The sequence below is a fragment of the Odontesthes bonariensis genome, chromosome 9 (genome assembly GCF_027942865.1).
Source record: "Odontesthes bonariensis isolate fOdoBon6 chromosome 9, fOdoBon6.hap1, whole genome shotgun sequence".
NCBI classification, from domain to species: Eukaryota; Metazoa; Chordata; class Actinopteri; order Atheriniformes; family Atherinopsidae; genus Odontesthes; species Odontesthes bonariensis.
This window is the reverse complement of record NC_134514.1, coordinates 29,884,502-29,910,773: the sequence shown is the minus strand read 5'-3', so window position 1 is coordinate 29,910,773 and position 26,272 is coordinate 29,884,502. Positions and strand designations below refer to the sequence as shown.

Here is a 26,272-nt window from a genome sequence, read left to right as displayed (position 1 = left end):
AGGGGCCACCCTGGACAGGTCATCAATCCACCGCTGGACCAACACAGAGACAAATGAGACAAACAGCCATGCACTTATTTCTTTCTCTTTTGCCACCACACACAACTTTAATTGGAGAATTCCAAGAACAGCACACATGTGGCATGACAAATGTTCTGTCCATGGTCAGTCAGGAACTGGAAAACCTTGGGATAGCCAGAGAGTGAACCCATGAACAGTGGATGGGCTCCAAATAAAAGATACTAAAGATGTACAATGAGGGTGTGTATGATCAGATCAAACTAAAAAGTAATTTTCCAAGAGAAACTTTAGTTACACTGACCCAACTGAAATTTATCTTAGTATTGACCTCAGTGGTAAAGATGCTTCTGCCAGATGTGCCAGTTAAAGACTCTCTAAAGGTACTTCTCAACCACCTATCAGTTCAGGAACAATACTTATGCCGCAAAGATGCACACTGAGGGAGATCCAAATATGTTTGTAAATGTGCATTATTCTAGAAAAGAAATTGTAGCCTGTGCAGTGTGTACCTTCTCTGCCTCGATCATCCCGTACCAAGATGTTTTTTGACATATTAAGCCCCCTTGGATCAGCTAGCAAAGAAGCACAAACTTTTGGTCCTATACATGACACTGGGTGAAATACTGCCACATAACAGATCCGATATAGACTCCATTCAGTTTGCGATACTTTGCAGGGACAGGATATCTGCCATATTGGTCAGAATAAATGATTTTTTTTCCTTTAGTAGACAGGGAACAATGATAAAATTTGTAGGTGATAACCTGGGGTCACATTCTTTTAGTGGGGTTTGCAGACAAACTTCAGCAGAAGCAAAAACTTTTGTCACTACTGTCTTATAGAAGTGAGCCTTTAAAGGTTGTCCCTTTAAAGAAAAAGGGGAAGCATATGAAAATTGCATTGAGGAGTTGTCCAAGTGTCAGGAAGTCATCACAGATTGTGTGAAGTTTGACTCAGTTTTCATCCGGCTGATGCATTTTCATGTCAACCAGCCCTCCCACCGTGTCCAGGGCATGATCTGTTTGATGGGATTGTGTCAGCTGATCTTGCTTTGTAAATCAAGAACCTGGTGTCTGTTGAGCAGCTCTTAGGCCCAGTTGAAGGGAATCATATCTCAAGGGAAATTCCATGGGAGCAGAGATCAGATGGGAAGCACTTGAGTGGGACTGCAGCTCAGAACGGGCAATATTACTTCAAACTCAGGGAAATTGAAGAGCTGATTTGTGCACCCAAGATCCATATCAACCAGGTGGCATATCTCAAAATTCTCATCAGGGAATATCCTCAGGCTCCAGTAGCACTTTTTCCACACAAACCTGCAAAGCCACAGAACCACTTCCTACTCCACTACCCAGAGCTAATACTTAAATTGGGTCCTCTCATTCACCTCTGGACATTGTGCTTTGAAAGTAAGCGCACATATTTTAAACAATGTACACGGAAGCTCCACCACTTCAAAAACCTTGGTAGCTCTTTGGCAGAGAGGTACCTGTTGCTGCTGCCTAGCCTATCTTCCCTGCAGGGATATTTTTCCTCCTGTTCTCTGAGTGGGTCAGACCAATGCATTTGATGGCCAAATGTACAGTGTAGCTATTCAGGAAGCTGTGAAATCCAAGTAGAAACAGCTACTGTAACATACAAGGGCACAACATACAGAAATATGATGGCCGTAGTGCAGGTACGATTGTGCTAATAATGGTGAAACAGGTTTATTTTGTGTCTGAGAAATGTCAGTACCAGTGTGGGATCTCGTCACGCTCAGCTTACAATGTGGCTCTGAAACTCTATGCTTGTTTATGTGCTGAAAGTCTTGCTGACTATTTCCCATTGCCCGTGTACAGACAGTTTGATTTTGATCTAGCTGTGCGCCTTCATTCTGTGTGTCTTGTTGAACAGCAATGGAGGACATCATAAAAAGGCACTCTTACCCATTTGGATGATGAGACACTGGGGACTATGCGTGAAGAGTTGTCCACAATGGGAGTAAGAGAGGTTGATGAATGATTTACGTCATGGAAAAGGACATCAAACACAAGAGTTGTTTGCAGAGAGCTGTTATATTTTGTTTCAATATAAATATGTTCTTTGTCAATAGTGTAAATACATATTACACAGATCATAAATGTATGCATATTGTGAAGAGATTAGGTGCAGACATTTTTAAACTCCAAATTTGTAGGAGAACATGGCAGCCTTTACAGGGACCAGAATATGCTAAAGTTCCAGAGGGAGAGTCGCTCTCCTCTTCTCTCTGCTCCATGTCTTTTCAGTAGCCCAAAAGCAATACAAGTGATTCATTTTAAAGAAAGCTTTGTTGAAATGTTACAGAGAACGTGACAGAAACACAATCTTCTGACTGTACTAGATGCACTTGCTTTAATCATTTTGAAAGTATTTATTGAATTCAAATTCTTTGCGTTTGTTGTATGTGTAGTACACAGTCCACTGTTTTTGTCTTGTTTATTGTCTTTACATATGGACAGTCAACTCAACAACAGTGAGGGGACTCTGCAGTGAATTATGATCATACTGACTCTGACACCACTGAATCTGACATCATCAGCTTCACAGTGCACACTTCCAACACACCACCCTATAAGTATACAGCACAATACAAGGACATCTTGGAAGAAGACCAGACCAAGTCTAAAGGTTTTCCTCTGTAACAAAGAGAGATCAGAAGAGACTCATAGGCGGCACACACTTCAATTTATAGTAAATGCCATGAGTGCGATATGCTTAAATCCCACCCTGAGTCAGTGTACTGTTGTTGCAAAGAGCATTGTTAATCAGTATCCTAACAGTTTTCAGGACAAAACAGATGAAGGCAATCAAATGGGAAATGAAAACACTTCACTTTGGGTTTACAACCGAAAACACGCGTAAACAACCAGCACAGGAGCAACACCGTTGCGCGGCTAAGATTGCTAAAACGACCTGCTGTGGCAATGTGGAATAGTCGGCCAAAACAATCAGAATAAAGGGCAAAAACAGACAGCCATGACTGTATAAACTGTAAGCTGCGTGAGCTACCTGAGGGAGAAACGGTAAGAGTATCTACTTAAGAAGAAGGTGGAGCTTAAAAGTATTTTCTCTGGAGAGGGCCCAAAGGGTACTGACAGGGCAACAGTGTATGAGCTCATGATGCTCACATACAAGGCACAGAGTCATTCCATCAATGTTACACCAGCACCTAACATACAGCAGCTAAAGACTGAAAGGTCTGTCATGTTCATGAGGAGGTGTGTCACAGACACTGACGTTCAATCAAGACTCAGGGCGTCCATCGGAAAAAAGGAAAAGTGCTCCAGTTCTTCAGGCTCAAAAAGGTGAGGACAATTCTTACTGTCATTGGTTGTTTTAAATATGGCTTATAAAAACATTTTAATTTGCTTTGATGATCGCGTAAAACACGATTTAAGCATTGCCTAGGAATTGATTTGCCTTTTCGTCAAACCACATTAAATACTGTAGCAAATGATACATAATTAGTCTAATAATACTTTTACCACTAGATGGCAGCAGATCTCATAGTTTACTAACAACTTATGTTGTTGGATAAATTAAATAGTGATCTCTGATAAAGATAAAATACCCATTTCACACCAGTCAGTGGGGTCAATATTTAACAACATTGTTTTAATGGCTTAACGTGGTGATAAACGGCTATATATGACGCCTGTTTTAACAGATTCTTTGTAAGCCGACTGCCATTTGAAAACAAAGTAGTATTTATAGTCAGTCTAGCCTTTCTTTAGAAGGGGGTGACAAATATTTGATTTCGGACAAAAATCATCTGTCTTTTGTACCCGTTATAGGTACAAAACGTCGAAGGAAAGCCGGCTGTCACAATGTCTGCCTCAAATCAGCTCCACACTGAACGAACCCACAAGAAAACAAGACGTGGCCTTCACAATAAAAGCCTCAAAGCCAATTGGCAAGAAGACATGATTTCACAACTTTAAATGATATGTCACTGTTGTTGTTTAAGTTTTGGGTGCTACGCGGACATACTTACACTGGAACACTGCGCACGGTTATAACAATGTGAACTTCAAAATATGTGTTTTCTTTCTGACAGAATAATTGTGTTTAGTCCTTTTTCCGGACAGAATTAAAAACACAACAATTGTGCAATCTGGACCTCTCTTAGCATATAAAGGATTCTCTTTCTAGAAATAATTCATTTCCTGTGACATTTCCTCACCGATATAAACTCTGCAGTCAGGTCAGATTAATGAAAGATGATGAAAGATGGCCGTGGAACTCATAAGAGGGATACGTCTACTATAGATGCGGTGGATCTGGTCACACCAGGTTACAGGCTGTCCTGGGGATTTAAGCCCTGCAACCTGAGGACAGTAGCCTACTGTTTCTAATACAGAAAACTTACTGCACGGTGCACGTCAGCCTCTTAACCCACATGCACGTGTCGGTTTGCATGTAGGATGTCCTATCTTTACTGAATAGTGCATGGAAGGTGTATTCACCTGCCTTCTAACAGAAGTGTATTCAGGACGTTTAGACACCAAGTACAAACACTGTTATCGCTGAATCGGTTTCTAGTTTATTTCTTTTTTAGTACAGTGACGATTGCATGCACTCTTCAAGTCAAATTATACTACTACCTAAATAATACCACTCAATATTACTATTTTTCAAATAAAGCCCCTTGGTGTCCAAGTAATAGCTTGTTTTCCAATCTCCAACGTAAAGTTATCTTCCGGCATAATAATAATAATAATAATAATAATAACAACAACAACTATATTATTAGTAATAATAATAATTATTGTTACTATTATTATTATTATTTTTATTGTTGTTATTGTTATTATTATTATAATAATTGTGTGATATTAAATAAAGCTGAATAACCGCTTTTATTCTTGAAGTTCTGACCGGATGTCCTCTTGGGCTCACTCAGCAGGACTTTGATAGTGGCGGTGACGGGGGCAGCTGAGAGGGAGCTGGCGGAGGGAAATGTGTTGGTGGTGGTGCTTCACCTTCTCAAACAAACAGGAAGCACACCGCGCTGCTGTCCACCTGCGAGTTCTGTGTCCTACGGAGAGAGAGACTTTTCGAGCTACTGGGTCCACACAGGCACCTTGTATGCGAAAACAGTTTGTTTGGTGAAGACGTCGCGGCAGTGTTACCTCCGAGCTGTTTTTAATTTGTCCGGCACATTCTTCAACGACCTGACACCGAGAAGTGAGTGAAGGTAGGTCCCCACTTTTTAAGTGACTGATTTTAAGCGGTGCGTTTTTCACCCGCGGAATGAAGACGTCACATCAAAAAAAAAAAAACTCCGTTCACCCGGTCTTGTCAAATTAACGTCGCATTTTTGCTGGTTATAACGTGGCGCCCTCGCAATTTCCATAACTTAGTGGATGTAAAGTTGATGCTTTTCCAATTCAGCAGCGGCTCCGCATTTAACAAACAGGAGTAGTTTGTCAGCCATTGATCTGCATAAAGTCACTCCAGAGTGTTGGCGTAAAACAGACCGCAGGCTACACCGTGAGTGTGTTGGCCACAGTTTTAAATTGCAGTTTTTCAGAATTCAAAATGTGTTCGCTGGCACTCACTTCTGCCTTTAAGCGGGTCAACAACAAACTCATTAGGTCTTAGCTGTTTGTTCAGTGCTCCCTCCTGACGAGAACGGAATGTAGCATTCCGGAGTGACCTAAACCCAAACAGACGGTGTTTTCACTGTAACTTTGTGGATTGAAGATGATGCCTTCGATTTTTTTTAGATGTAAAAAAAACCAACAAAAAAACAGATTTACTCGTGTCTTTTTTCGGGGAAATGACCTCAGAAGCTCTTTTAGTCGGAGGTACTTGCCGGTGATCCTGCTCTTGTTCAGTAAGCTGACTCCTGCTCAGCTGTCACGCTGACGACAGTGGGTCAGCTTTATTGTTGAGAAATGGACCAACAGACGAGCCAAATAAAGAGGATGTGAAACTTCACAGAGTAAATCATGCAGTCAGCTTTTATGCCATTAACATCGTGCGCTTGTTTCAGTCTGAGCTATTTAATTTTTTTTTTGGACACAATGGGCCTCATGCAACAACCATTCGTACGAACTGTTCTTAAGTCGTGCTTACGAGTGATTTAAGAGAATTTGCACATTCACCATTTTTTTTTTCGTATTTTGAGTTTTCTTTCAGGTACGAACAGAATGTTGGAGTGATCCAGACCTGTCGTAGGAGTTTCTTAAAATAGTAGAATAGGATTGTATATTTAATTACTTTGAAGCAATCATAAATAAATATATACATTATACCCCATAATTATGCTGACATTATTCTGTTTGACTTAAATTATGCACTAATTGAAGGTTAATTTGACTCTGGATATAACAAGGTCAATGGGAAGTGTAACCAGCTGCTTCATGGTTGACTTGCTACTTTTGGAAGCCTTAGGAGTCAGGCTTTTGGAAGAGAGCGTGTGTTCCGAGACGTGTAGATATCCGGGCGGTACTGACGAATGGCTGATTTAGATTTCAAACGACTGTGCTGCTGCAAATATGCAGCTTGCTATAGCCACAACTACAGAGAGAAACACGCCGATCAAACCCAATTCCACCACACATCCAGGTCCTCACCACCCTTTTGGCCACGGAAACCTTTCAAAGGCAGATTGGAGACAGATCGGGTGTGTCCCAGTCCTCTGTGAGTCGTGCATCAAAACTCTCATCAGTTTATCACCCATGTTACATCAAATTCCCATACACCGCTGTCCAACAAGTACAAATTAAGAGGGACTTTCGTGCCTTGGCTGGACTGCCAAACATAATCGGAGCAATAGGCAGCACGCATATACGCATCAAAGCACTCGTTCCGTTGTGCAGCGCACTGAGCTGAAGGCCAGGTGGGTGTGTCTGATACAGCAAGGGCCAAACTGCTCTATAGCCCAGAGGAGGTGTGCTGCGTTTTGCACAATATTGCCATGAACAAGGGTCTCCCACTACCTGAACCAGCCCATGCAGACAATATGCCAAAAGACCCCTCTCATGGACCGCCCCATCAAAGTGCCATCATGATGAGGCAACAACTGATTGCACGGCTTTAGTTGTAGTCCTTGAGCACCTCCCCATGGCAAAACCTTTTTTAAAAAAAATTTTTAAGCCATTTTTCTATCAAATATATTTCGGTGACATTACGAACTACAGGTGACACGGAATTAACAGCACTCCTAATTTCTTCCCATTTCTTCGCTTTAGCAGATCCCGTAATTCCACTGCTGACACTGCTAAAAATGACAGATTTTCCTTTCTGGATCTCTGAAAGCAGAACTTCAATCTCAGAACCCGTAAAGTTGTTCTTTTTGTGCCTTGATGCCATTCTCATGACTCAACACTTCCTGGCACAGGACATAGGAAGTGTTGCCTTAGATGGTATTATTTTGGGCGTGGAGTATGCAAATTTACTATCCTCGTGCACATGCACTTAAATACGTACAGGTGGCATTCATCATTTACGCAGGTCGTTTGTTGAATCTGACGTGGCGTGTTCATACGAGACCTTAAGAAAGAAGCGAGAGAAATTTAGAATTAAAAAATATGAAAATATTCTTGCATGAGGCCCAATGTCTTTACCATCTAGTCAGTCCACTTCAGATGCCACAGGTGAGTGTGTAATGGACGTTAATGACAGGTGGAACGAATCCATGCATTTGTCAACACGGACATTATATTCCTACTTTTGTTTTTAACACATCACGATGAGGTTGAAGACACCAGGATGTGAAGTGTAAAGTTCAAGCAGTGATTGGGGTTGAACGACAATATTGCATCAGATATTTGGAAACCAAATAAGTGGATGAAAATGGATGGATGGATGTTAACAGTAGCCTTAACCTGTACTGATCAGAAATGTGCTGGTGGCTGCCTGAAAGCCTTCGACAAGACCAAATGAACGAGATGTTTGTTCATCTTTATCAAGTGTTGTTCTCAGTAAGTTAAAAAGCAAGCTTGTTTGGTTTGGATTTTGGTGAAATTTCAGGACGTTGCATTTCTTTTCCCACATGAAGCCTCACCGTTGCCTTCGAGGTATGGTTTTGGTTGTTATCTGTTTATACGGTAACGTTTGCCGCTGCTTTCTGTAGTCGACATGTATGCGTCCACAGCACCTCACCGCCTCCATTATGTTTGAATGATTGAGTGCTGTGCCTTGAACGTTGTTCCATACTCTTCTCTGTCATTGTTGCGCAACTTCACCGTTGTTTCATCCGTCCACAGACTCTTGTTTTAGAAATTTCCTCAGGTAAGCCTTCTGTATTTGCTTTCACAGAAAACATATTTTTGTTCCAACGCTGGACAGTTTTGCTCTGACGTCACAGAGTGATCCTGACTGAACAGTTAGGCAGTCTCTGGCGAAATGTTGCAGTTTAGATTCAGGTTTTGGCATGTCTACCAAACCAGTAACGTCTCCCAGTAAAGTTGTCTGCACACGGATATTGTGACAGCTTTTTTTCTATCCTCTCACTCTCTTTTTGGTGCAGGCTCGCATGTTTGTACTTGGCATGCCACAGTCATTACGCATCCTTTGGCCCCCTTTCGCTTCGTTCTTGATAACGGAAGAGGGAAAAAAAAAAAAAAAAAAGTTTTAAATCCGAGTTTGAGTTCGTTCTGTGTCTGTGGAAGCAGCCGGCGTGCTTTGTGATAAATTGGACACAAGTATTCCAGATTAGGGGGACAACTAGAAATTCCCAAGTTTTCATCTTTTAGTTACAAACGTTGATATCCAGAAAATATATTTACAGTCTTGTGATCTAACATTTCATACAGCAACAAGATGAGCGGTTTGATTTGCGTTACGTGCTACTAATATACCTGAAGTACACACACGTCTGAGGTGGACGGGGGGGCTACACATTTTCATCTGCATTGTGCTGCAGCTTACGCTTTATAAAGGCTTAGAGAGAGAGAGAATCTTGTAGCCACACACCATACAGTGTGGTGGGATGTATCTCTCCCCCGCTTGAGCCGTTTGATGTTTTTTTTTTCAATCAGGCAGTGGTCCTGACAGCCCTGCATCGAGCAGAGTCTGGTGTCAAGTCCCCTCTGAGGTAAAGTTGGAGAACACTGATAAGGCTAGCTGACGTCACTCTTCAGACATCAGCCAACAATGCAGCTATTTACCCCAAGCCAGATTTAGTCTGAAAGCGGGCCTCTCTGAGAAACTGGGCACAAATGAAAGCAGAATTCTAACCAAGTGTTTGACAAAAACAGCAGAGATGGCATCTGTCTTATGTTTCGTTTGCCTTACGAAGCTGAACATAAAGTTGGGTTGTTTTCTGTTGGAAGCTTCCTGACTGGTGACAGTGACCTGACAGAGGAAAGTGGACTACAACTTTCGAGAAAATGTGTCATCGGTCTCGTTGGCAACTATCATGCTACAACTCATTGGTAAAATTCAAGCAAGAACACGTGTAGCTGAAACGAGCACACGTTCTTTGAATGCCATCGGTGTGTTTGGTTTAAGTCTTCAGTTCCACAGCACGTTTATCATAGTATTATTCCTGTGCTCAGAGGCTCTCCAACTCTTATTTCAGTGCGTGTGAAAACCTCAGGGTGTACAGCAGTAGAAACCGAAGCGCGTTGCGATACAATGGCTACAAGGTGAAAATACTGACCTTCAACTTTAAAGAGTGTTCACATCACTACAGAATAAATGGTGTGGGAAAGTTTGAAAACTCCAGACTCTTAAAGCATCTTTTGACTCTGAGTTTTCAGAACTCTGAAAAAGTTTGTCAAGCTACACATTATGGCATAGATATGGTAAATGTTGGTGTATGATGAAGTCAGACTGTGCATTGATGGCACCTACTGACTCATAGGCTTAAAGACATGGCTGCGATTTCCACTGCTATTTTCTCCGTGCTGTGACCTCCCTGGCGGCCGAGATAGCAGCTTGTAGGCATATCGCACAAACAAGGCTTTTCCTGCCTCGACTTAACCAGATTTACTTCATTGTCAACATCCCAAACACAACATTTCACATTTTTTACCTTGTTTATTCCATTCATACTTTTTGCCGTTTTTCTCCCCCATAATGGTACCAGCATTGCATTTTAATCTGCCCAAGTGTGGAATTGTAGATGTGGGGGTGGGGGACAGAAAAGTTGGATTTGGGAGGTTTCATTTAGAAAATGATAACTTGCAGTATATTCTACTAAATGCAGAATGTTTGCTTTCATTGTGGACAGGCTCCCTGTGTGTTAATGGTCCCTGATCTCCTGGTTTATCCTGGCCGGTATGAGCCCTACATTTTGAGTTAGTTTTTTTTTTTTTTTTGTCCCTCTCTCATCGCTGCCATTGAATGCTTTTTATTCAATACTTTACTTTTTTCCACGTCTGAAAAGCAGCGGTCTCGCAGCCTCGGATAAAACGGTGTGTTTTGCATTGTATGTGTGAGAACAACCAGCTCATTTGGAGTAAAACACCTGTGTGTTGCAATTGCCATTTCTATTGTCCCTCTTTCCCCTTATGTCCCTGCTTGTACCTCCACCCTCTCGCCCTCTTACTCACTCACACTTCCTGCTGTTTCACTTTTAAAGCAGTTGCCACTCATTACAGCACGAGGCTTGCATAATATCCTCTCAAAGAACAACATGTAAGGGAGATGTTGGATGTCTTCTGTGAGGATTAGTTTATGCCATGTGGCTTTTTTGCAATTTGTCTGCTGGCTGTCATGATTATCGTGACTGCATTTAAGCCTCAGAATCGTGTCTTATGGCCGTGCTGATTAAGGACGGAGGATGGTGAATACGTAGGAATGGAAATTGCCACAGCAAGGAATGTCTCTGACTGAGAGGTGAGAGTGGCCTGTTGGAATTCTCATCTTCACTGCACAGCAGGCCGAGACCTGCCGAGGAATGCAGGGAAGACAGCAGGAAAGAAAGCCACTGTAATGTTGTGGAGTGTAATGTAAAACAGTAAAAGTGGAGAGGAATCTGTCTGCACTCAAACCACATGTGGTCAAGTGCATATGTGGGTAGCAACAAATTTGTCTAAATTGAACCCAGTAGACAAAATCTCTGAACCAATTCAAACCTTTGCAGCCTCCATCCCACACTCTTAACGCCAAGTAAATCTTGTCGTCCTCCAAACAGACTTGAGACTTGCTTTTAAGTCGGCTCGTTTGGCCCTGGCTCTCAGCTGAAACATCACAGCATCGTTCTTGTAGGAAGTGCAGACTCATCTAACATGCTGCAGGCTGCTCTGTGCGCTTGGTGATGCAGGCTCTTGTTGTGCAGTGTGATGCGGCACCGGTGTGAAGGTGAGACGCTGCTGTGTTTCCTCTTGCGTTGAATCACTGTCGGTAAACGTGGGTAAGAAACGATTATTTTCAGTTTTGAAATAGTCTGCGCTGGTTGTTTCATGCTCCCATCTGCCGAGTATTTCACAATAACGGCAACAAAAAAATTGAAGAATTCAGACACATCCGTCTGTCAGCCACTAGTTGTTAGACGTTAATCTGATGATTCTCAGGTGATCAACAACACAGAGGTATGTATAATCTCAGTGTAATATTATATAAAAACAACATTTATACAGCTTGGAAAATTCCGTGTAATTTAAGTCCACATAGTCTATAACTGCTGTGTCTAAAATGATTAGTATTAACATGTAATATAAGAACACGTTTGGTGTAAGGGAAAAGCCTGTCTGCCTTTATCTGCGCACTACATTTGTGGCTAGAGGCTGCCTGTATATAAACCTGGACAAGCCTTGCTTGTCATTCAGTCAAATTTAACTTCAAGAGGAAAATCTCAAGGGAAAATGCACTAACAGCTGTGGTAGTAAATTATATCCAATAGTTCTTAGATCCACTTGGTCTTGTTGAGGGTCACACTGCGTTACAGCCAGGATACGGACACGTTGGCAGTCCACCATGGGGCTAACATAAATAGACAGACATCCACTCATGCTCACCTTTCCACCCACGGTTGTGGTAGAAACACTAACTAACGCACCACGCAAATGTTTGGATGAACCCGAAGCATCTGGACAAAATTCTTGCAGACTCAGGGGGAACATGCAAAGTCCTTATAGAAAGCCTCCAGCAGACCAGTTGGTGTAAACACACAACCTTCTTGCGATGACATAACGTGCACATTACTACACCCCTCAGGATTTGGATGAGGTTCATTTTAATCAGCACAACTGAATTAGTCCTCATTTTAAACACAGGCGATCGAATGCAAAGCTTCTCAAACAGTGAACTCCAGTATTGGTGATCATATTTCACATTGCTGTATATAACGGAGGCATCGGTATAGTATTGATTTTTGTGATGAGGTTGTGTACCGTCTGGAACTTTCATGATTTAAGTGAGGGTCAAATACTGCACTAGATTTATTTAAGCCGGAGGCAATTTTAATGCATGTTTGTCAAGTTTGAATTACTTAGCTTTGATAGAGCAATAATAAGGGTATTTACAAGAGCAACATGGCGGCGTGTTGATTAGTACTGTCACCTCACAGCAAGAGGGTTCCTGGTTTGAATGTCAGCTGGGGCCGTTCTGAGTTTGCATGCTCTTCTTGTGGCTTCCTCCCACTGTCCAAAAAAAAAGCAAGCATGTCAGGTTACTCGTGGACTAGCAACCTGTCCAGGATGTACCCACCCCCCACCCCCACTCCGTGAGCAACAAAACTAATGTACATACAGGAACTGTTTGGGTTGTGTGTCGACTCCCTTAAGACCAAGAATTGCTACTCAGACCGGAGGAACAGTTTGTTTCTGTTTTACAGTAGAGATTAAATGCACACAAATCAACTAAGCTCACATTTTGATGATGATGCAACTGCTGGTGACACACACTCTGTCCCACACGTACTCTGTGAGCACGCGTTGAGCCTTGTGATAGCACGCATACTTCTGGTTAAATGTGCAGACACCCTGAGGTATGCTCGCATGCTGCCATAATGCCAACATTTATTCTCCCACGTATCCAGATGTTGCTAAAAACTGGAAACATTTCTAAGTCTGACGACACGTGGGCCGTTTTTGGAAATGATGCATTATGGACAGAGTTTAGCTCCTATTTCTGTCTGATTTGGTGTAGAATGACATTTGTCTTGCATGAGTTTAATTCCAAAGTTATGTCATCAGCATCCTGCTGTTCTCCTTATTTCTTTGCATCCATAAGTCTGAACAGCGTTGAGTTTCTCACTGCCTCCTTCTCAGTTCTGTCTCCCCTTTGTCCTATTAAACTATATGACCTCTGCCTGAGCTGACTCAGCTACACCGTGCGCCTGTCTTATAGTTCTGTCCAGTGTTGAATAAGCATGCACTTGTCATCCAAGCGATCCTCAGTACTGTATCCCAGCCTGCGATGGACTTTTGCTCAGTCAGGCAGTCAAAAGGTAACTGATTTACAGCATTGGAGAGAAACTTTTGAGAACAGAGGCTTGAACTCCACCCACCTGAAGGCACCTCACAATAGTTTTTAGAGATGGAAATTGAGGAAAGTAGCTAAATGAAAGGAAAGAAGGGCAGAAGTGGGTAAAGGCCACGGATAGACGCAGACACTTTAGAGTTTTTCAATGATCAAATGCCTTCGTGTGAAATACTTCAAACTTAAAGTGTAGAAACCCTCTGTGTTTGTGTGAGTTTCTCATGGTCTGCTGTCATGGAGGCTCATAAACATCCCACTGTGCTAATGAGTGGGGTGTGCATTGTTTTTAGAATGGACAGACAGATGTCCTTTTGTTTATGGTGAGGCCACGATGACGCACAGTCGACTGTAATGGCCACTCAGGCCACACTTGGTTTGGGAGATGCATGAAATGTGTGGACTTGCACATTCCTTTTTAGCATATATTAACTCCTTGTCACACCGTCTGTACCTGATATGATTTCTGTCTATTGTTAAAACCTCAGCAAAATGTGTTGAGTTGATGTCTTACCTCGTCAGGCAGGTTTCTAGTTTTTCTGTTCCACTGAGCCCAGCGTTGATATGCTTTGACGTGTGACTACCAATAAACACTTAATTTTCACTTGAATTACTCCGGTCCGTTCTTGAGCTTCCAATTAAAGAACCGAATCTAACAGGTTCTAGGTTTACAGTTTTCTATTCTTGCCCCTATTAAAAAAAAAAAAAAGTTTTAGGAATTTGACCTGTGTTTAAACCGTCTGAAGTTGTGAACACACTGAGCAGTCGAGACACGCATTTCTAATTATTTTAAGCAGGTTGTTCACATCCCAAATTATTATTATTTTGGTTGGATACTTTGGTTGTCACTGCAAGGTACAACAAGACAATGATGCAGTGTCAGGCTGGGAGTGCCTTCAAGGCATATTGGTTTATTACGCAGCCCTCAGGGCCCCAAAAACCAATCAACTGTATACAAAGGAAGCACTTCATGGCTTTCACAGCTACGTTTGTAAGGGTATTTATGAGAATAGCAAGAAATGAAAACATAGGACTGACCCTCATGGCCCATGCAGTGAAAATAAAATAAAAGAAAGGGCTAGTTAGAAGATTGGAGGTGTGTGTGTCTGGTAGTGCCCCAAGGTAAAGAACAGCGAGAGTCTTGGCCGGTGATGAAGCCTCCAGTCATTTAAGGCCTTAGCATTCCTTACATTCTTCTACCAGGATGGGTGGAGGAGGGGAAGGGTGTGTTTGTGGTTAAATGGGGGAGAAAGAGAGTCATTTCAAAGTAGGGCTCTCACTGTGGTATTTGTGAAATGATAAGGGTGACAGCAATTTGCAGGGAGACCCCGATGATGAAAAGAGTTGCCTCTCTGTTAAGGCGGTAGCATGGTTGCCGCGTCTGTCACGGCGGTGTCGCACCGTGACATCAAAATGACGTTTCAGGCATGGCGCTTCCCTTGAAAAGACGGCGCAGCGCGTTGTTGTGCACCAGTCGATTTTTGTAACTTGGCGGCGCCGAGCACAACGAACCGGATGGACCGATGTGAGACCAGGCTCAGTGAGGAGGTGCGTTTGTACAGACAGCTGTACGAAACTGCAGTGAAACAGCACAGGGAGCACGTAAACTCCCAAAACTGGTGCACAGAGATTGGCAGAACTTTGGGGAAAGAGGGAGAGTTCTGTAAGAATGTGTGGAAGAAGCTACGGGACAGATACGTGAAGGAAAAGAAGAGGGCAGAGACTGTGTTGATGCCGGGGGCTTCAGACCTTTACCTCTATTGACTGAATTAAAAAATTAAAATGATCTGAAAACTGCAGCAGTATCATTAATTACAGTGTTCCTGCTCTTGACAGCGGCATTGTTTTCTTCTCCACTTTCGTGGTTGTAGAGTAGCGGTAACCTTAACGTAGCAGCGCCACCTCTGTGACGGAGAAAATTGCAACTACTCGCGCAACGACTTGCGCCACTATATAGGGTCCTATGGCGGGCACGAACTCGTGACATCATCAACACTGCTCGCGCGAGCAGATGCGGTAACCATGCTAGAGCCTTTAGTCCTGCAGGACGGAGCAGGGTCTACGTGCACTTATGTGTGTTACTTTTGCGGAAGAGACTGCACAAGCTGCGTGTAACACTTGACGTTGACGTCACTAACCACTACTCTGTGCAGTGTGCTGAAAGTTGTTTTCCTACTGATGCCCCTCAGAAAGAACCTCTAATTTGTCCACAGTTGCGTACACAAACTGGTTTGGCTCCTCACCTGCCCACTCTCTGTTCTGAGATTGGTAAATTAGAGGAAAACTAAAGCCTCATCAAAAAGCTAAAGTAAGTAATTTTCTTTATCTGAACAAAACTCTTACTTATACTACTTAATAAGTCCCCCAAATGAGATGGGCCCTAAAAGAAAAATGCTGTTGCTTTAGTAATGACTGTGCTCGATCTCCACTTTGTGGAGTGTGTTTCTTGAATGCCTTTAAGGGAATTTCTTCAAATTGGCCATTTCTGATGCGAACAAAAGAATGCTTCCAGTAAGGCTACGGCTACACGAAAACGAAACGAGGGTTTTTTTTAAAAACGGGTACGAAAACGATTTCGACCACACAGGGGAGCTTCTCTGTCCACACGACAACGCGACGCTTGCTGAAAACGATGCAGTACACACAAAATACCTCTAGGTGCGCTGTAAGCCACCCCCACCAGTTACACCAGAACAATAGAAGAAGCAATGCGCATGCGTGTACGCCCCTACTTCTACCAGCGCAAAGCTCACGTTGTTCCTTCAACAATGCCGCTGTAGTTAGCGTCTGCAGCAGTGCTGCTATCAATGTTGTGGGGTCCATGATGATCGCTGTCTGTCCTTGTTGTGTTGTCTTCTTCTTCCGGATTTTGAATGGAAGCTGCTTTTTGTTCTGGTCACTGACGTATGTGTATACGTCACTGGCGTTAGCCATGTGGCTGTGCAGACGTAAACAAATCCGTTTTCGCTGTAACAATGGAAACGAAACGACACCGTTTTCAAATCTTCCCACTCTGGAACCCGTTCTCAAAAACTATCGTTTTGGGGTAGTGGGAACGCCGACTCCGTGTGGCCGCGACAGCCAAACGATAAGAAAAAGTATCGTTTACAGTGAAAAACGTTTTCGTGTAGCCGTAGCCTAAGTCAGCCAGGTTTTATGGTACAATACACACGCACTGAGTGTTCTGCCGATTTGGATTAAGATCCTGTTTTACAGTAATATGCAGGGACCTTTAGCCACCTTTCTATTTTTTTCACTCTAAATTTGCTTCCAAGGAAGCAGACTGTTTAAAGAACATTTCAGAGTTTCTCTTTGTGCAGCCTGTTCACGTATTTTCAGTCCAGCCCTTGTACTTGACCATTTTCATAGGAATGTATTTTATCAAGCTAATTAACACTGTTCTATGAACCATTTAAACACATGAAGACACCTAATTCAACGGATGATCTAGTGTTGTATCTGTACATAACAGACAGTTTGGTAAAGAACCTATCTTAAAATGTATCATGAAGCAGTTTGGTACCAGTGGCGTGTCGCGAGGACGCACCATTTGATCCCATTTCTTCAGTTTCAACCATGAAAAATGTAAAATGTCATAGATAGCAGTTTGACAACCATTACATTTTGGGGGGGGGGGGGTGGCTGAGAGATGGAGCTGACCTTTCAGTTGACCCATCTGCTGTTCCTTGAAGTTTCAACAGAGCTGGTTTCTATTCTTAAGGAAGGGAAAGGTTGAGGTATGCCAGATTACAAAAGAACTGGACTGAAACTCGACTGGAACAGGTCTTGAGGAGTTTTGAAATGTCCTTCAAGAAACCCAGAAAACTATTCCTGAAGACTACTTAAAGACATTACTAAAAAATTTGTCTAAAGGTGTTCAGGCTGTGTTAATAAAAACAGATTTTCATACCAAATATTGACTTTTTAGGCTAGTTATAATTGTACAAACTCTGTTTTTTACCCTCTATATTGCACTTCATTGATTTTATTTATTTATTTATTTATTTTTTTGAGCTTGTTTCAAGTAATTGCTGAACCCATTTCCCATTGTCCTGGCATAATGTAAAGAATGAGGGGCTAGACCTTTTGCTACAGGTGGGTTTTGGGTGTTACCACAATCATTACCGGCAGCTCCTATTCATTTACCGGTTCCTTTTATAACGTGCTCCTTCCAATTCCCTACCTATTGTTTTTGGAAAGTGCTCACCCCTTTCCCCTTTGGCGTGTCAGGTGACGCCACGAAGAGTTGGAGAGAACACTTTGACATTTCATTCCTTGTTTCTATAAAGAGACAAAATGTGTTAAGACATTCCTGATTGGATGTCACAGGTGACTTTTAGCGTGTGAAAAACAAACTTGGAAAAATAATCCAAAAACCTAATCCATTGATGTCGCTTGACCAGAGTTGTGAGGGGGTTTGTAAAAACCTCATCTTTCAACCACTCCATAGTAGACTTTCTGTCTGTCTTACTTTTGAGTTTTCTCCTAAAAATCACTATAACTTCCACACACACACACACACACACTCACACTTGCAGAGGGTCATGTGACAATGACTTGAATAAAGTCACAGAGTTAAACATTGACCGTCTCTGGCCTGAGATGTTATCATTGTTAAACAGCACACTTCCTGGAACCGGTCACCCTATGTGTTGCCCTACTGTAGCTGTGTGTGGGGAATTATTTTCATGGCTGTTTTCTGGGCAGTTCCTATGTATTTATCCACTACCCTGTTTTAAACATATCCTCGTGCTTGGACCAAAAAAAACATCTTTGACTTGCACACACTCCCTGCAGTTATTCTTGTGAACCTCTCTGTGTTACACCCTGATAAACAAGATAGGCCATCGTAACCACTGGGGAAAAACAGGAAGTTTACTGGCCTCAATCGGAGTTTGTGCGTTGTGTGTCGTCAGCTCGCGTGTTTTTGCCCATAGTATTTGTTTTCCACATCTTCACATCTTGGTTTCAGCAGTGGCAGCTCTCTGAACTGCAGAGAGGTGGTATGGATGGCCGGACTTCTTTACTTGTTTGAATTTATGTTTGTGCAAAACACAAGATGAATCCATGCCGACTCACAAATTATTCTAAAGTGTTAAGTTACTTTCATGTCCCACATGTTGCTTTGGTTTAAGCCGAAAGGTAAACTTTCAGGAAATCTTTATCGTCTCACTCCCTTTTCATGCAAGACTGATTAACCTTTGAATTTGCAACAAAGGTGATGTGACATACACCAGACTTAACCAGCACTTGATGAAGGTCATATACCAGCTGCTTAGTAGAGCAGTGTAGAGAGACGTTTGTCTCCTCATTTCCTTTCCTTGTGTGTGCATTTCACTCCTTTGGCTGAAACGTGAGAAAAAGAGACACAAGAAGAGACACAAGAAGGGAAGAGTCCAGGCATGAGGCATCCTTACTTGGTGTCATCATTTTAAAGTAGTAATTAAATGTGATGTACAGCTGAATCACCTGACTATTGTTTTGTTATAAGCTACAGCTGCATTGTGATTTTCTTTTTCCAAGCATGATGGAGCTCATCACAGCTTGTGTATTTATTTTGAATTCAATTTGCTTTGTGTTATAATGTGGCACGAGTTGTAAAAACCTTTGTATCCCTGCTCATAAAGCCTGGCAAGTGTTCTTTCCTTACTCACTTCTCCTGCGTTGTAGGAGTTGAGGCATCTTTTAAGATCGTCTTGTGTTACTTGTGGGCTGGGGCTTATCGTACTTCTCGTCAACCCAAAACTTTTCCTCTCAGGTAGTTTACACATGCATGACAGAGTCGGATCAGCCTCGCATCGCTGTGTGCACAGATCAATCTAGCTGACAATGACAACATCACTGGTTAGAGTGGTGCGTTCCACCATATTGACTTGTCCTTACACACATAACCCGTTTTCATCTCATTACTAGCTCGCTTACCAGCTCAGAGGAGCATCGGGTGCAGATCAACATGGACCCTCCCAGCCATTTTTCTAATTTGACATGTGACACCGATGCTCAATGTGGACACATCAGCTCTGGCCTGAAAGGCATATTTGAAAAGGCCTTTAGATTAAGGGCTCACTGGAAGGAGGAGAGAGGAGACACATGACAGCACAGAGTGGACAGATGAGATGAGCTCATTGAGAGGAAGGCACATGAGTGAATATAATCATTACATCCCCAGGGATTTCCTGGAAAAGTGCTTTCAAACATTTTTCATAGAAATCAGTCCTCATGGAAGATCACAATTTTTATTTTATTTATTTATTTATTTTTTTTAACTTGCTTTGCAAGCTGTTCATACATTGGCACAAGATTAAAGCATGTTAATTGCTTCTTGCTCTTACATGTAGGAGCTATAAATAAACAGTAAATCATGCTGTACTCACGATGGCTCCACTCCACAGATTTTTCAGATGAGAAAGACAATTCTACACACCGCTTCTTTGTTGGTAAGGCACTTTGAGTTCCTGATAATAAGCCTATATCACAGGATGTTTCATGCATTTCTTTTCCATGTTAGAACAGATAAACATTACCAAAATGAATTGTTTGACACGTTTTTTTCCAAAAACATTATTTTTTTAGGTTTTAATCTTTCTAGGAAAGGTTTTCAGATGCATATTCCTGCAAAGGCAGAAGGCTGCGTGAGTGATTTATTTTTATTTTTTAAGGCAAAGAGGCAGTGAGAACAGATGGTGAGAAAACAGGCCTGTTACCTTATCTTGTATTTTGAGTCAGTTGGGGCCGTTGGGCTAATCAGGTGTGCATACTTCAGTTCAGTGCATAGTTTCTCACATATTGAACCCATATCGCTGTGTACTCTGTAATGGAGTTTTAATCCGTCTTAACGCACTTTTAGTTTCTCCACAGTCTCGGACGTTGTTCAACTTTGTATGCCTCTGTTGAGATGCATTCGAATACTCTTTTCCCTTCTGCTAACACTTTGGTTTGTCCTCTCATTCATCAGATGCAGAGTCTCACAAGCTATCTGGACTGCCCCACTGAGGAGCAGAGGCACAGGAAATAAGAAACTTCAGGAAACAGCAGGTAAAACTTCTTTCTGTGTGTGAGCATGCTGTGTCTTGCAACAATCTTGACCTATTTTTCCTGGTGATGCTGCCATGTATGCCGCGTGCGTGTGTTACCGTGTTGAGAGTTGGAGCGGAGGAACTGAGCACTTAGCTGGAATCCTGGAGCGTAGGCCTCGTCCTGACAGGTGGGGAATGTTGGGAAGTCAGCCAATACGCTTTACTTTCATGTCAAAGATCAGAGTTTCACCGTTACATCAACACTCATCGCATCAATTATCATGTACTATATCCTCCTCATTTCCTCATTATACATATGCATTTCCTCATTTTACATATGCATTTCCTCATTATACATATGTATGAGTTACATATGTAACTCGCATAGACAGCAAAGCAAAACAAATCCTTTGGTGTGCTTACTTATTTTCACGTCACTAGAACTAGGCAATTTGTGAAATTTGCCAACAGTTTCTCTCACTAGTACTGAATCCTGTACGTTTTCAGCCAGGCTTTGACCTGTATATAGCATGCTGCAGTAGCTTGAGAACTGAGTACTGATCCCTCCTTTAGGCACAACTCCTCTTCAGTCAGTTATTGAACTGACTAAGTGCACAGCACCAGAGAATATCACGGCTAGCCGGCAGGTTTACAGAACAGTCGGACCTCACTTGGTAAATCCTATGTATCATATTAACTCCATATTTTCACTCTATTTCATCCCATTCCTCTTTGTTTTCTCAGACCAACTTCATGTTCATGCCCACATGGCAACATCTCATCAGATGTAACAAGTTTATTCCAGTGATAGCTGAGTCACTGCTAGTGCATTCAGTCACCAATGGAAAGTATGAATTTACAACCTAAATGCCTTTTAGAAGTTAGATGTCCTCGTTGGGAAAATGAGCATTAGACAAAGACCGATTTTTATTTTTTATTTTTTTTAGGTGAACAATGAAAGTTCTGGTGATGATTTGATTTTAATTGCAAAGCAAAGAACAACTAAGTTTCACCATTTCTGTTTCTGAGGTAATTCACTGCGAATCTGAGCCGCTCGCTGAGTGAAAGATTCTCAAACCTGGGGGCCACAGTAGCAGGGTTTTTTGTTTCTTTGTATCTGTCCCTCTTGGGTTGCAAAGGGTTTGCTAGATAAAGCAGGTTGTCATCTTGATCCGTGGGAAACATACCATGGCACTTTGTAGGTCAACTGATGACATGATTAGAGGAAAGTTATTACCAGACTTGCCAATATTAACAATAATCATCGCAGCCCTGAGGCGTACGTTTCTTGGCCTTTGAACAAACAAAAGATGAACATGCTGATGTTTTTCCCTCATTATTTGCATCCTAGCTGTGAGCACTTGCAGAGTAAACACATGGTTAACTTTCAGACTTTTGTACATGTGGCAGTGCAAGAGTGTTGAGAATCATTGGCATCTATCAGCATAAAAAACACATTCTGTGCAGGTGGCCAGAAACAACCAATAATCAGGACAGATGCCTCCCACCTGCGCTCTGTGTTTCTCCCCCATTCACACCCACTCAGATGTGGAAAAATAGCTCGATCCAATTACTCATGCTATGTTCTGTCTCTGCTGATCTTCCCTCCAGCTCTGACATTACTGCCACAGAGCAACAGGAATTCATCTGGCCATGCGAGACAGTCACTCAACTTTTCATAGGAAGCCAAATGAGGGTCTTTGTTTTCATTTGTTCAGTTTTGTTTGTTTTTGTTTTTGTTTTTTGTTTGCATTTGCGTTTTTGTTTTTAGTGTTCCTTATCCACAGAAATGACCTTGGCTGGTTTTTCTGTCTAAGTTAATATCAAGCAGTCTGTCATAACCCTTTCTCTAACACAATCCAAGGAAGCCCTGCCCATGGGCTAATCCTCAGAAGCATGTTTGCTTTGCATTATCTTCATGTCACTGAAATCACTAGCAGAGGTGTTGTTGAATATATTTAGCTTAGTCCATGTTTTCAGCCGGACAATGGATCAAGTGCTGCTAAAGTTAACTAATTATAGCTGGCGGTTAAAGAAGGCATTTTACTGTACATGCATGCTGTGTCAAGTTTTTTTTTTTTTCTCCATCTCTTAAAATATAATGATTCTTGTGGGTAATGTTAGTTTGTGTTCTGAATTCTTAGTTAAATAGACAGATGGGTGGACGTAAAAATGGAAGAGACGAACATCGCCGTGTCATTTACCGCAACTAAATGTTCCCAGCAACTCGGTCACCTCCACAGCGAAATGATGGCTGAAGCCAAGAAACGTCTCCCATTTCCAGGCTTGTGTGTGTGACTTTCAGTGCCGATGTGTGGTCCTTTGTTTATGCTGGAGATAAATGGTAGCTTGGCAAGATGCTGGGATACCATTGCTAAAAAATCAGCAGTGTGTGTGGGAGCCATCTCCGCTGCATTTACAGCTGCTCAGTGTTATTTTTGTCAGTTTCTGTTCAGTCATTCCACTGTTTCATGATTTAATCAGAAGCTACGATCCTGTGGAAGTTGTGTGTTACAGGCTGTGGTTTTTCGATGAATCTATTTTCAAACTTCCATTTTTTGAAGAATCGTTTCGCAGTCAGTTGTTTCTGACAGGAACCTGAAATAATCTCACACCGTTTTGTTCTTTTGATGAACTTTTTGCCCATCTCTCTGACCAGTCTTTTGTAGTTCTAAGTGGTAACACTGCAGGGCTCTTCAACACATTGGCATTGTTGTTGAAGCGATGCCAAAATTGACAATCTTGCATCTCACCTTTCATAAAGTGAGCTGATGCAATCGACCTTCTATGTAGAGAGGACGTAGAAGAACTGTGGGGAGGACGACACTTGAGACAAGAATTCCATGTAAAGGAAAAGTAACCCTCATATGGAAATACCTACTGGAAACATAGTTATTGCAGTTTTAGAAATGCCTTAACACAATATAATGACATGTAATGCAGTTGAATGTGGATTCCGTTCAGGGAGAGATCACTCTTTATCTTTTTAAATCAGTCAGCTAAGTTGTCATCGGAGTGCATTCAGTCAGCAAAATCACATGCCATTGAGGCAGGCATCAGTCACCAACTGCATTATTCACAATGTCATGTGACAAGCTGGGCTCGGCACCGTTTGGTAAAAAGCAACAGCGTGTCGACCTCCAGCAAACTGACAGCTGTGTTCCAGTTACTTTGATTGTTTTGAAAACTTGAATCTTTTGAGAAACATTGGGCTCATTTTAACAGGAGAGTTTTATCTCTGAACCTGAGCTACTAACGGCTTTGATCAACCGCAGTGATGGACAGAGCGTCGGTGTCGTAACAATGCATCATTTTATCTCCACGTCTGAGACACTGAGCACAATGAACAACATTTAGATTACTGGCGTTTTGCAAAATACGACCATCTAGATGCTGCATGGCTGTAAATGAGCCATCTTATCTCATCACCTGTGTTGGCATACCTTTGTTGTTGTTGTTGTTGTTGTTGTTGCCTCCATTTTTGCAGATCATAAAGATAAAGTGTAGATAAATCAGTGTACTGCCACATCATAGAAAAGATCAAACATATATAAATAAAAAAAAACAACAACAACCCTAATGACATGTTGATATGCTGAGCAACCTGGACTTGCTGCAATCATTGAACAGGATTCTTGTCTCTGATGTCGGTGCCTGAAAGAGGGGAACACTGTAAGGCGCGTGCAAGACATTGTGGTCTGTGCTGAGGCTAAAAGCTAATCTCCTGGCTGTCTTGGTTGCTTGCCAAGTGCTGCAGTCATTCAACTCGACTGGCGAGATTTGAAAAATAGACTGAATAAAGCAAAACATGTTATGGGATGTACTTTGTCCTCACGTGTTCAGTTGAGGACACGCTGAAGAGGCATCTTGAAGTACAAAACGTTGCTGTACGAGTGTGTGTGGGCTGTTGCTAGCCAACATGAGTAAAGGTTGGCCTGCCAGACCATGTCATCTGCTGACGGCCATGGTGATAGTGAACCAGTTATGGTGACAGTGCAGTTAAGTTAAGCGTCTGAAAGATGGATGTAAAAAGGTCCCATCCCTTTGCAAAGAGCAAAGGGATGGGACCTTTTTAATAAGCAGAACCATATGAGAGTCCTGCAGCAGTCTGCCCCATCAGGGTCATGAGCAGCTTCTGTTGTCACCGGGCCCTCAGCAGTTGCAGGCCCCTCAACACAAGCCGTCGTCTTTTTTTTATTTTTTTTTATTTAACCAAGCACTGTGCGTTAACTGTTCAGCTTTGTTTATGGCATTTTTTTTTTTAAACTATTTTAGATTCTGATATGTCTGTTATGATATCTGCATTAGAGTCCTGCACTGGAGCCCTAGGCCCGAGGGGCCCGACAGCCCGAGGACCGTATAATTACCTCGGACACGGGCCGGGCTCGGGCACTTTTATTTTTCAATTTAATTGTTAAAAAAAAAAAAAACTGCTAATTAAAGAACTGTGTTGTGTTTGAATGGAAACAATTGAACGCAGCAGCTGCTCTGCCTCGCGCCAGCACCTCCCTTTTATAGGCATACGGTACCTCACTTGCACATCCGATTCGCGCAACTTCCCGACTCCCACAAACATGGAGAACGACATAAAGAAAAAGATTGAAAATGGTGAATTGAAGAGAGTGAACAACACCAAGGGAAAAGCTCAGTTCTGGACTAAGTTTCATCTCATTACAACCCTTCAAGATGAGCCAAACGGGTTTGTTCAGTGTGTTGTATGCAAAGCTGTTCTGTCATATGACAGCAAAAAAACAGGTTCATCACATCTCCAGAGACATTTTGAACGGGTATGTGGTGGATCCTAGCCTAGCAAGCCAGACCCGTACAGCAAATAGCAAATTCCATTTGCGGCCGCTAGGGGCGTCTAGATTTCTAGGCTAGGTGGATCCAGCAGCGGTCACAAACAACTGAGTGTGGGCAATTATTACAGTTTTGCAAAACCATCACCAGAAAGGATGAAGTCAGAGGTCACAAGAAAATGTGTGAACTTCTGTTGCATGGACATTCGGCCATTTGAAACGATTGCGGGAGTAGGTTTCAGAGACTTAGCACAGGACTTTATAAATGTCGGTGCAACATATGGCCGCATTTCAGCCAGTGAAGTTCTCCCCGACCCCACTACAATCTCCCGAAGGTGCAAAATTATGGCGAGTGAAAGGAGAGGAGGGACAGTTGAGGAGATGTCACTCATAAATATTGGCATGACTACAGATATGTGGACGGATTTCCGTAAGATGAGCTACATGGCTATCACATGTCACTATGTAACACTGACATTTGAACTCAGGAGCAAGCTACTTACCACAACATGCTTCCCAAACCATGCTAAAACAGGAGATAATATCCGAAAAGAGCTTCAACAGCAGTTGGTCACAGTCCTCGGCTTTGATGCATCAGTTATGAACAATGTTGTCTGGGTAACCGACCAGGGCGCAAACGTGCCAACACATTCTCCGCTCTCCGTCCATACAGGCACCTGGAATGCTAACCCATTTTGATCTGTCAGAAACCATTTGCTTATTCAAAGAAAAATAGAATGCTGTTTTTTTTTGTTTTTTTTTAACTGCAGAGCGTTATCCCATTTTCAGAGCGGCAGATTGAATTTACGAACTCACTCAATGAATATAGTGTTCTATCGCTAAAACATTGTTATGGGAGGTTAAAAAAAAAAAAAAAAAGTCGTGCAGGGCCGGGTTTGGGCCTGAGAATTCTGAAAACCTGTCAGACCGGGCCGGGCTGGGGCTCCAGCCCCTCGGGCCAGGGCCGGGCTCGGGCCCAGATAATAGGCCCGTGCAGGGCACTAATCTGCATTGTTGTTATTCAGCAGCACATTT

At 42.4% G+C, this 26,272-nt stretch overlaps 1 protein-coding gene across 4 annotated transcripts in view; it reads left to right on the top strand.

Moving 5' to 3' along the window:
• The first annotated feature begins 4,956 nt into the window (after positions 1-4,956).
• Positions 4,957-26,272, top strand: part of pik3cb (phosphatidylinositol-4,5-bisphosphate 3-kinase, catalytic subunit beta) — a 53,566-nt gene continuing 32,250 nt past the window's right edge. The window contains exons 1-2 of one of the 4 annotated variants that reach the window (XM_075473998.1): positions 4,957-5,232; positions 20,378-20,457. The gene's annotated coding sequence lies outside the window, so the exon portion shown is untranslated. Of the gene's footprint in view, positions 5,243-19,840; positions 19,860-20,377; positions 20,458-20,516; positions 20,627-26,272 lie in introns of those variants that run through there. The other 3 variants (XM_075473997.1, XM_075473999.1, XM_075474000.1) reach the window with 3 other exon arrangements.